Genomic DNA, 12,971 nt, shown 5'->3' with positions numbered 1-12,971 from the left:
GCGATTCGCCCAATGAGTCCTTGATATTTAGTCGTTTTCAGCCAATTTTCTGGATTTTTGAAAATTTCACTTTTTTGTGAAAATATCCACTAAATGAGGGAATAATAGGTGTGAGGGTAACCCAGGAGAGTTCCAAATGTGTGTGGGTAGAATATATATCCCACGGGGGTAAAATTGAAAAAAGTTGAAAAAAAATTTTTTTGGGACTTAGTCATTTTTCCGGCGTTTATCAGACTTTCAGATAGGGCAAATGTCAGTGAGCGTTCCGATTTCAGTTCCAGAGCGATTCACCCAATGAGTCCTTGTTATTTAGTTGTTTTCAGCCAATTTTCTGGATTTTTGAAAATTTCACTTTTTTGTGAAAATATCCACTAAATGAGGGAATAATATGTGTGAGGGTACCCCAGGAGAGTTCCAAATGTGTGTGGGTAGAATATATATCCCACGGGGGTAAAATTGAAAAAAGTTGAAAAAATATTTTTTTTGGACTTAGTCATTTTTCTGGCGTTTATCAGACTTTAAGATAGGGGAAATGTCAGTGAGCATTCCCATTTCAGTTCCAGAGCGATTTGCCCAATGAGTCTTTGATATTTAGTCGTTTTCAGCCAATTTTCTGGATTTTTGAAAATTTCACTTCTTTGTGAAAATATCCACTAAATTAGGGAATAATATGTGTGAGGGTACCCCAGGAGAGTTCCAAATGTGTGTGGGTAGAATATATATCCCACGGGGGTAAAATTGAAAAAAGTTGAAAAAAATTTTTTTTTGGACTTAGTCATTTTTCTGGCGTTTACAGACTTTAAGATAGGGGAAATGTCAGTGAGCATTCCCATTTCAGTTCCAGAGCGATTCGCCCAATGAGTCTTTGATATTTAATCGTTTTCAGCCAATTTTCTGGATTTTTGAAAATTTCACTGTTTTGTGAAAATATCCACTAAATGAGGGAATAATATGTGTGAGGGTACCCCAGGAGAGTTCCAAATGTGTGTGGGTAGAATATATATCCCACGGGGGTAAAATTGAAAAAAGTTGAAAAAATATTTTTTTTGGACTTAGTCATTTTTCTGGCGTTTATCAGACTTTAAGATAGGGGAAATGTCAGTGAGCATTCCCATTTCAGTTCCAGAGCGATTTGCCCAATGAGTCTTTGATATTTAGTCGTTTTCAGCCAATTTTCTGGATTTTTGAAAATTTCACTTCTTTGTGAAAATATCCACTAAATGAGGGAATAATATGTGTGAGGGTACCCCAGGAGAGTTCCAAATGTGTGTGGGTAGAATATATATCCCACGGGGGTAAAATTGAAAAAAGTTGAAAAAAATTTTTTTTTGGACTTAGTCATTTTTCTGGCGTTTACAGACTTTAAGATAGGGGAAATGTCAGTGAGCATTCCCATTTCAGTTCCAGAGCGATTCGCCCAATGAGTCTTTGATATTTAGTCGTTTTCAGCCAATTTTCTGGATTTTTGAAAATTTCACTTTTTTGTGAAAATATCCACTAAATGAGGGAATAATAGGTGTGAGGGTAACCCAGGAGAGCTCTAAATGTGTGTGGGAAGAATATATATCCCACGGGGGTAAAATTGAAAAAAGTTGAAAAAAATTTTTTTTTGGACTTAGTCATTTTTTCGGCGTTTATCAGACTTTCAGATACGGGAAATGTCAGTGAGCGTTCCGATTTCAGTTCCAGAGCGATTCGCCCAATGAGTCCTTGTTATTTAGTTGTTTTCAGCCAATTTTCTGGATTTTTGAAAATTTCACTTTTTTGTGAAAATATCCACTAAATGAGGGAATAATATGTGTGAGGTTACCCCAGGAGAGTTCTAAATGTGTGTGGGAAGAATATATATCCCACGGGGGTAAAATTGGAAAAAGTTGAAAAATTTTTTTTTTTGGACTTAGTCATTTTTCTGGTGTTGATCAGACTTTCAGATAGGGGAAATGTCAGTGAGCATTCCGATTTCAGTTCCAGAGCGATACACCAATGAGTCCTTGATATTTAGTCGTTTTCAGCCAATTTTCTGGATTTTTGAAAATTTCACTTTTTTGTGAAAATATCCACTAAATGAGGGAATAATATGTGTGAGGTTACCCCAGGAGAGTTCTAAATGTGTGTGGGAAGAATATATATCCCACGGGGGTAAAATTGGAAAAAGTTGAAAAATTTTTTTTTTGGACTTAGTCATTTTTCTGGTGTTGATCAGACTTTCAGATAGGGGAAATGTCAGTGAGCATTCCGATTTCAGTTCCAGAGCGATACACCAATGAGTCCTTGATATTTAGTCGTTTTCAGCCAATTTTCTGGATTTTTGAAAATTTCACTTTTTTGTAAAAATATCCACTAAATGATGGAATAATATGTGTGAGGGTACCCCAGGAGAGTTCCAAATGTGTGTGGGTAGAATATATATCCCACGGGGGTAAAATTGAAAAAAGCTGAAAAAATTTTTTTTTGGACTTAGTCATTTTTCCGGCGTTTATCAGACTTTCAGATACGAGAAATGTCAGTGAGCGTTCCGATTTCAGCTCCAGAGCGATTCGCCCAATGAGTCCTTGATATTTAGTCGTTTTCAGCCAATTTTCTGGATTTTTGAAAATTTCACTTTTTTGTGAAAATATCCACTAAATGAGGGAATAATATGTGTGAGGGTTCCGAAGGAGAGTTCCAAATTTGTGTGGGTAGAATATATATCCCACGGGGGTAAAATTGAAAAAAGTTTTAAAAATTTTTTTTTGGGACTTAGTCATTTTTCTGGTGTTGATCAGACTTTCAGATAGGGGAAATGTCAGTGAGCATTCCGATTTCAGTTCCAGAGCGATACACCCAATGAGTCCTTGATATTTAGTCGTTTTCAGCCAATTTTCTGGATTTTTGAAAATTTCACTTTTTTGTAAAAATATCCACTAAATGATGGAATAATATGTGTGAGGGTACCCCAGGAGAGTTCCAAATGTGTGTGGGTAGAATATATATCCCACGGGGGTAAAATTGAAAAAAGCTGAAAAAATTTTTTTTTGGACTTAGTCATTTTTCCGGCGTTTATCAGACTTTCAGATACGAGAAATGTCAGTGAGCGTTCCGATTTCAGCTCCAGAGCGATTCGCCCAATGAGTCCTTGATATTTAGTCGTTTTCAGCCAATTTTCTGGATTTTTGAAAATTTCACTTTTTTGTGAAAATATCCACTAAATGAGGGAATAATAGGTGTGAGGGTAACCCAGGAGAGTTCCAAATGTGTGTGGGTAGAATATATATCCCACGGGGGTAAAATTGAAAAAAGTTGAAAAAAATTTTTTTTTGGACTTAGTCATTTTTTCGGCGTTTATCAGACTTTCAGATACGGGAAATGTCAGTGAGCGTTCCGATTTCAGTTCCAGAGCGATTCGCCCAATGAGTCCTTGTTATTTAGTTGTTTTCAGCCAATTTTCTGGATTTTTGAAAATTTCACTTTTTTTGTGAAAATATCCACTAAATGAGGGAATAATATGTGTGAGGGTTCCGAAGGAGAGTTCCAAATTTGTGTGGGTAGAATATATATCCCACGGGGGTAAAATTGAAAAAAGTTTTAAAAATTTTTTTTTGGGACTTAGTCATTTTTCTGGTGTTGATCAGACTTTCAGATAGGGGAAATGTCAGTGAGCATTCCGATTTCAGTTCCAGAGCGATACACCAATGAGTCCTTGATATTTAGTCGTTTTCAGCCAATTTTCTGGATTTTTGAAAATTTCACTTTTTTGTAAAAATATCCACTAAATGATGGAATAATATCTGTGAGGGTACCCCAGGAGAGTTCCAAATGTGTGTGGGTAGAATATATATCCCACGGGGGTAAAATTGAAAAAAGCTGAAAAAATTTTTTTTTGGACTTAGTCATTTTTCCGGCGTTTATCAGACTTTCAGATACGGGAAATGTCAGTGAGCGTTCCGATTTCAGTTCCAGAGCGATTCGCCCAATGAGTCCTTGTTATTTAGTTGTTTTCAGCCAATTTTCTGGATTTTTGAAAATTTCACTTTTTTGTGAAAATATCCACTAAATGAGGGAATAATATGTGTGAGGTTACCCCAGGAGAGTTCTAAATGTGTGTGGGAAGAATATATATCCCACGGGGGTAAAATTGAAAAAAGTTGAAAAAAATTTTTTTTTGGACTTAGTCATTTTTCCGTCGTTTATCAGACTTTCAGATAGGGCAAATGTCAGTGAGCGTTACGATTTCAGTTCCAGATCGATTCGCCCAATGAATCCTTGATATTTAGTCGTTTTCAGCCAATTTTCTGGATTTTTGAAAATTTCACTTTTTTTGTGAAAATATCCACTAAATGAGGGAATAATATGTGTGAGGGTTCCGAAGGAGAGTTCCAAATTTGTGTGGGTAGAATATATATGCCACGGGGGTAAAATTGAAAAAAGTTTTAAAAATTTTTTTTTGGGACTTAGTCATTTTTCTGGTGTTGATCAGACTTTCAGATAGGGGAAATGTCAGTGAGCATTCCGATTTCAGTTCCAGAGCGATACACCAATGAGTCCTTGATATTTAGTCATTTTCAGCCAATTTTCTGGATTTTTGAAAATTTCACTTTTTTGTAAAAATATCCACTAAATGATGGAATAATATGTGTGAGGGTACCCCAGGAGAGTTCCAAATGTGTGTGGGTAGAATATATATCCCACGGGGGTAAAATTGAAAAAAGCTGAAAAAATTTTTTTTTGGACTTAGTCATTTTTCCGGCGTTTATCAGACTTTCAGATACGAGAAATGTCAGTGAGCGTTCCGATTTCAGCTCCAGAGCGATTCGCCCAATGAGTCCTTGATATTTAGTCGTTTTCAGCCAATTTTCTGGATTTTTGAAAATTTCACTTTTTTGTGAAAATATCCACTAAATGAGGGAATAATATGTGTGAGGGTACCCCAGGAGAGCTCTAAATGTGTGTGGGAAGAATATATATCCCACGGGGGTAAAATTGAAAAAAGTTGAAAAAAATTTTTTTTTGGACTTAGTCATTTTTCCGGCGTTTATCAGACTTTCAGATAGGGCAAATGACAGTGAGCGTTCCAATTTCAGTTCCAGAGCGATTCGCCCAATGAGTCCTTGATATTTAGTCGTTTTCAGCCAATTTTCTGGATTTTTGAAAATTTCACTTTTTTGTGAAAATATCCACTAAATGAGGGAATAATAGGTGTGAGGGTAACCCAGGAGAGTTCCAAATGTGTGTGGGTAGAATATATATCCCACGGGGGTAAAATTGAAAAAAGTTGAAAAAAATTTTTTTTTGGACTTAGTCATTTTTCCGGCGTTTATCAGACTTTCAGATAGGGCAAATGTCAGTGAGCGTTCCGATTTCAGTTCCAGAGCGATTCACCCAATGAGTCCTTGTTATTTAGTTTTTTCAGCCAATTTTCTGGATTTTTGAAAATTTCACTTTTTTGTGAAAATATCCACTAAATGAGGGAATAATATGTGTGAGGGTACCCCAGGAGAGTTCCAAATGTGTGTGGGTAGAATATATATCCCACGGGGGTAAAATTGAAAAAAGTTGAAAAAATATTTTTTTTGGACTTAGTCATTTTTCTGGCGTTTATCAGACTTTAAGATAGGGGAAATGTCAGTGAGCATTCCCATTTCAGTTCCAGAGCGATTTGCCCAATGAGTCTTTGATATTTAGTCGTTTTCAGCCAATTTTCTGGATTTTTGAAAATTTCACTTCTTTGTGAAAATATCCACTAAATTAGGGAATAATATGTGTGAGGGTACCCCAGGAGAGTTCCAAATGTGTGTGGGAAGAATATATATCCCACGGGGGTAAAATTGGAAAAAGTTGAAAAATTTTTTTTTTTGGACTTAGCCATTTTTTCGGCGTTTATCAGACTTTCAGATACGGGAAATGTCAGTGAGCGTTCCGATTTCAGTTCCAGAGCGATTCGCCCAATGAGTCCTTGTTATTTAGTTGTTTTCAGCCAATTTTCTGGATTTTTGAAAATTTCACTTTTTTTGTGAAAATATCCACTAAATGAGGGAATAATATGTGTGAGGGTTCCGAAGGAGAGTTCCAAATTTGTGTGGGTAGAATATATATCCCACGGGGGTAAAATTGAAAAAAGTTTTAAAAATTTTTTTTTGGGACTTAGTCATTTTTCTGGTGTTGATCAGACTTTCAGATAGGGGAAATGTCAGTGAGCATTCCGATTTCAGTTCCAGAGCGATACACCAATGAGTCCTTGATATTTAGTCGTTTTCAGCCAATTTTCTGGATTTTTGAAAATTTCACTTTTTTGTAAAAATATCCACTAAATGATGGAATAATATCTGTGAGGGTACCCCAGGAGAGTTCCAAATGTGTGTGGGTAGAATATATATCCCACGGGGGTAAAATTGAAAAAAGCTGAAAAAATTTTTTTTTGGACTTAGTCATTTTTCCGGCGTTTATCAGACTTTCAGATACGGGAAATGTCAGTGAGCGTTCCGATTTCAGTTCCAGAGCGATTCGCCCAATGAGTCCTTGTTATTTAGTTGTTTTCAGCCAATTTTCTGGATTTTTGAAAATTTCACTTTTTTGTGAAAATATCCACTAAATGAGGGAATAATATGTGTGAGGTTACCCCAGGAGAGTTCTAAATGTGTGTGGGAAGAATATATATCCCACGGGGGTAAAATTGAAAAAAGTTGAAAAAAATTTTTTTTTGGACTTAGTCATTTTTCCGTCGTTTATCAGACTTTCAGATAGGGCAAATGTCAGTGAGCGTTACGATTTCAGTTCCAGATCGATTCGCCCAATGAATCCTTGATATTTAGTCGTTTTCAGCCAATTTTCTGGATTTTTGAAAATTTCACTTTTTTTGTGAAAATATCCACTAAATGAGGGAATAATATGTGTGAGGGTTCCGAAGGAGAGTTCCAAATTTGTGTGGGTAGAATATATATGCCACGGGGGTAAAATTGAAAAAAGTTTTAAAAATTTTTTTTTGGGACTTAGTCATTTTTCTGGTGTTGATCAGACTTTCAGATAGGGGAAATGTCAGTGAGCATTCCGATTTCAGTTCCAGAGCGATACACCAATGAGTCCTTGATATTTAGTCATTTTCAGCCAATTTTCTGGATTTTTGAAAATTTCACTTTTTTGTAAAAATATCCACTAAATGATGGAATAATATGTGTGAGGGTACCCCAGGAGAGTTCCAAATGTGTGTGGGTAGAATATATATCCCACGGGGGTAAAATTGAAAAAAGCTGAAAAAATTTTTTTTTGGACTTAGTCATTTTTCCGGCGTTTATCAGACTTTCAGATACGAGAAATGTCAGTGAGCGTTCCGATTTCAGCTCCAGAGCGATTCGCCCAATGAGTCCTTGATATTTAGTCGTTTTCAGCCAATTTTCTGGATTTTTGAAAATTTCACTTTTTTGTGAAAATATCCACTAAATGAGGGAATAATATGTGTGAGGGTACCCCAGGAGAGCTCTAAATGTGTGTGGGAAGAATATATATCCCACGGGGGTAAAATTGAAAAAAGTTGAAAAAAATTTTTTTTTGGACTTAGTCATTTTTCCGGCGTTTATCAGACTTTCAGATAGGGCAAATGACAGTGAGCGTTCCAATTTCAGTTCCAGAGCGATTCGCCCAATGAGTCCTTGATATTTAGTCGTTTTCAGCCAATTTTCTGGATTTTTGAAAATTTCACTTTTTTGTGAAAATATCCACTAAATGAGGGAATAATAGGTGTGAGGGTACCCCAGGAGAGTTCCAAATGTGTGTGGGTAGAATATATATCCCACGGGGGTAAAATTGAAAAAAGTTGAAAAAATATTTTTTTTGGACTTAGTCATTTTTCTGGCGTTTATCAGACTTTAAGATAGGGGAAATGTCAGTGAGCATTCCCATTTCAGTTCCAGAGCGATTTGCCCAATGAGTCTTTGATATTTAGTCGTTTTCAGCCAATTTTCTGGATTTTTGAAAATTTCACTTCTTTGTGAAAATATCCACTAAATTAGGGAATAATATGTGTGAGGGTACCCCAGGAGAGTTCCAAATGTGTGTGGGAAGAATATATATCCCACGGGGGTAAAATTGGAAAAAGTTGAAAAATTTTTTTTTTTGGACTTAGCCATTTTTTCGGCGTTTATCAGACTTTCAGATACGGGAAATGTCAGTGAGCGTTCCGATTTCAGTTCCAGAGCGATTCGCCCAATGATTCCTTGTTATTTAGTTGTTTTCAGCCAATTTTCTGGATTTTTGAAAATTTCACTTTTTTGTGAAAATATCCACTAAATGAGGGAATAATATGTGTGAGGTTACCCCAGGAGAGTTCTAAATGTGTGTGGGAAGTATATATATCCCACGGGGGTAAAATTGAAAAAAGTTGAAAAAAATTTTTTTTTGGACTTAGTCATTTTTCCGTCGTTTATCAGACTTTCAGATAGGGCAAATGTCAGTGAGCGTTCCGATTTCAGTTCCAGATCGATTCGCCCAATGAATCCTTGATATTTAGTCGTTTTCAGCCAATTTTCTGGATTTTTGAAAATTTCACTTTTTTTGTGAAAATATCCACTAAATGAGGGAATAATATGTGTGAGGGTTCCGAAGGAGAGTTCCAAATTTGTGTGGGTAGAATATATATCCCACGGGGGTAAAATTGAAAAAAGTTTAAAAAATTTTTTTTTGGGACTTAGTCATTTTTCTGGTGTTGATCAGACTTTCAGATAGGGGAAATGTCAGTGAGCATTCCGATTTCAGTTCCAGAGCGATTCGCCCAATGAGTCCTTGATATTTAGTCGTTTTCAGCCAATTTTCTGGATTTTTGAAAATTTCACTTTTTTGTGAAAATATCCACTAAATGATGGAATAATATGTGTGAGGGTACCCCAGGAGAGTTCCAAATGTGTGTGGGTAGAATATATATCCCACGGGGGTAAAATTGAAAAAAGCTGAAAAAATTTTTTTTTGGACTTAGTCATTTTTCCGGCGTTTATCAGACTTTCAGATACGAGAAATGTCAGTGAGCGTTCCGATTTCAGCTCCAGAGCGATTCGCCCAATGAGTCCTTGATATTTAGTCGTTTTCAGCCAATTTTCTGGATTTTTGAAAATTTCACTTTTTTGTGAAAATATCCACTAAATGAGGGAATAATATGTGTGAGGGTACCCCAGGAGAGCTCTAAATGTGTGTGGGAAGAATATATATCCCACGGGGGTAAAATTGAAAAAAGTTGAAAAAAATTTTTTTTTGGACTTAGTCATTTTTCCGGCGTTTATCAGACTTTCAGATAGGGCAAATGACAGTGAGCGTTCCAATTTCAGTTCCAGAGCGATTCGCCCAATGAGTCCTTGATATTTAGTCGTTTTCAGCCAATTTTCTGGATTTTTGAAAATTTCACTTTTTTGTGAAAATATCCACTAAATGAGGGAATAATAGGTGTGAGGGTAACCCAGGAGAGTTCCAAATGTGTGTGGGTAGAATATATATCCCACGGGGGTAAAATTGAAAAAAGTTGAAAAAAATTTTTTTTTGGACTTAGTCATTTTTCCGGCGTTTATCAGACTTTCAGATAGGGCAAATGTCAGTGAGCGTTCCGATTTCAGTTCCAGAGCGATTCACCCAATGAGTCCTTGTTATTTAGTTTTTTCAGCCAATTTTCTGGATTTTTGAAAATTTCACTTTTTTGTGAAAATATCCACTAAATGAGGGAATAATATGTGTGAGGGTACCCCAGGAGAGTTCCAAATGTGTGTGGGTAGAATATATATCCCACGGGGGTAAAATTGAAAAAAGTTGAAAAAATATTTTTTTTGGACTTAGTCATTTTTCTGGCGTTTATCAGACTTTAAGATAGGGGAAATGTCAGTGAGCATTCCCATTTCAGTTCCAGAGCGATTTGCCCAATGAGTCTTTGATATTTAGTCGTTTTCAGCCAATTTTCTGGATTTTTGAAAATTTCACTTCTTTGTGAAAATATCCACTAAATTAGGGAATAATATGTGTGAGGGTACCCCAGGAGAGTTCCAAATGTGTGTGGGAAGAATATATATCCCACGGGGGTAAAATTGGAAAAAGTTGAAAAATTTTTTTTTTTGGACTTAGCCATTTTTTCGGCGTTTATCAGACTTTCAGATACGGGAAATGTCAGTGAGCGTTCCGATTTCAGTTCCAGAGCGATTCGCCCAATGATTCCTTGTTATTTAGTTGTTTTCAGCCAATTTTCTGGATTTTTGAAAATTTCACTTTTTTGTGAAAATATCCACTAAATGAGGGAATAATATGTGTGAGGTTACCCCAGGAGAGTTCTAAATGTGTGTGGGAAGTATATATATCCCACGGGGGTAAAATTGAAAAAAGTTGAAAAAAATTTTTTTTTGGACTTAGTCATTTTTCCGTCGTTTATCAGACTTTCAGATAGGGCAAATGTCAGTGAGCGTTCCGATTTCAGTTCCAGATCGATTCGCCCAATGAATCCTTGATATTTAGTCGTTTTCAGCCAATTTTCTGGATTTTTGAAAATTTCACTTTTTTTGTGAAAATATCCACTAAATGAGGGAATAATATGTGTGAGGGTTCCGAAGGAGAGTTCCAAATTTGTGTGGGTAGAATATATATCCCACGGGGGTAAAATTGAAAAAAGTTTAAAAAATTTTTTTTTGGGACTTAGTCATTTTTCTGGTGTTGATCAGACTTTCAGATAGGGGAAATGTCAGTGAGCATTCCGATTTCAGTTCCAGAGCGATTCGCCCAATGAGTCCTTGATATTTAGTCGTTTTCAGCCAATTTTCTGGATTTTTGAAAATTTCACTTTTTTGTGAAAATATCCACTAAATGAGGGAATAATATGTGTGAGGGTAACCCAGGAGAGTTCCAAATGTGTGTGGGTAGAATATATATCCCACGGGGGTAAAATTGAAAAAAGTTAAAAAAAATTTTTTTTTGGACTTAGTCATTTTTCCGGCGTTTATCAGACTTTCAGATCGGGCAAATGTCAGTGAGCGTTCCGATTTCAGTTCCAGAGCGATTCACCCAATGAGTCCTTGTTATTTAGTTGTTTTCAGCCAATTTTCTGGATTTTTGAAAATTTCACTTTTTTGTGAAAATATCCACTAAATGAGGGAATAATATGTGTGAGGGTACCCCAGGAGAGTTCCAAATGTGTGTGGGTAGAATATATATCCCACGGGGGTAAAATTGAAAAAAGTTGAAAAAATATTTTTTTTTAGACTTAGTCATTTTTCTGGTGTTGATCAGACTTTCAGATAGGGGAAATGTCAGTGAGCATTCCGATTTCAGTTCCAGAGCGATACACCCAATGAGTCCTTGATATTTAGTCGTTTTCAGCCAATTTTCTGGATTTTTGAAAATTTCACTTTTTTGTGAAAATATCCACTAAATGAGGGAATAATATGTGTGAGGGTACCCCAGGAGAGTTCCAAATGTGTGTGGGTAGAATATATATCCCACGGGGGTAAAATTGAAAAAAGTTGAAAAAAATTTTTTTTTGGACTTAGTCATTTTTCTGGCGTTTACAGACTTTAAGATAGGGGAAATGTCAGTGAGCATTCCCATTTCAGTTCCAGAGTGATTCGCCCAATGAGTCTTTGATATTTAGTCGTTTTCAGCCAATTTTCTGGATTTTTGAAAATTTCACTTTTTTGTGAAAATATCCACTAAATGAGGGAATAATATGTGTGAGGGTACCCCAGGAGAGTTCCAAATGTGTGTGGGTAGAATATATATCCCACGGGGGTAAAATTGAAAAAAGTCTAAAAAAATTTTTTTTTGGACTTAGTCATTTTTCCGGCGTTTATCAGACTTTCAGATAGGGGAAATGTCAGTGAGCATTCCGATTTCAGTTCCAGAGTGATTCGCCCACTGAGTCCTTGTTATTTAGTTGTTTTCAGCCAATTTTCTGGATATTTGAAAATTTCACTTCTTTGTGAAAATATCCACTAAATGAGGGAATAATATGTGTGAGGGTACCCCAGGAGAGTTCTAAATGTGTGTGGGAAGAATATATATCCCACGGGGGTAAAATTGGAAAAAGTTGAAAAATTTTTTTTTTTGGACTTAGTCATTTTTTCGGCGTTTATCAGACTTTCAGATAGGGCAAATGTCAGTGAGCGTTCCAATTTCAGTTCCAGAGCGATTCACCCAATGAGTCCTTGTTATTTAGTTGTTTTCAGCCAATTTTCTGGATTTTTGAAAATTTCACTTTTTTGTGAAAATATCCACTAAATGAGGGAATAATATGTGTGAGGGTACCCCAGGAGAGTTCCAAATGTGTGTGGGTAGAATATATATCCCACGGGGGTAAAATTGAAAAAAGTTGAAAAAATATTTTTTTTGGACTTAGTCATTTTTCTGGCGTTTATCAGACTTTAAGATAGGGGAAATGTCAGTGAGCATTCCCATTTCAGTTCCAGAGCGATTTGCCCAATGAGTCTTTGATATTTAGTCGTTTTCAGCCAATTTTCTGGATTTTTGAAAATTTCACTTCTTTGTGAAAATATCCACTAAATTAGGGAATAATATGTGTGAGGGTACCCCAGGAGAGTTCCAAATGTGTGTGGGTAGAATATATATCCCACGGGGGTAAAATTGAAAAAAGTTGAAAAAAATTTTTTTTTGGACTTAGTCATTTTTCTGGCGTTTACAGACTTTAAGATAGGGGAAATGTCAGTGAGCATTCCCATTTCAGTTCCAGAGTGATTCGCCCAATGAGTCTTTGATCTTTAGTAGTTTTCAGCCAATTTTCTGGATTTTTGAAAATTTCACTTTTTTGTGAAAATATCCACTAAATGAGGGAATAATATGTGTGAGGGTACCCCAGGAGAGTTCCAAATGTGTGTGGGTAGAATATATATCCCACGGGGGTAAAATTGAAAAAAGTCTAAAAAAATTTTTTTTTGGACTTAGTCATTTTTCGGGCGTTTATCAGACTTTCAGATAGGGGAAATGTCAGTGAGCATTCCGATTTCAGTTCCAGAGTGATTCGCCCA

The sequence above is a fragment of the Phyllobates terribilis genome, unplaced genomic scaffold, assembly GCF_046119375.1.
Source record: "Phyllobates terribilis strain yellow unplaced genomic scaffold, ASM4611937v1 Scaffold_2__4_contigs__length_985480577, whole genome shotgun sequence".
NCBI lineage: Eukaryota > Metazoa > Chordata > Amphibia > Anura > Dendrobatidae > Phyllobates > Phyllobates terribilis.
Note: the sequence above shows the minus strand (reverse complement) of the source record.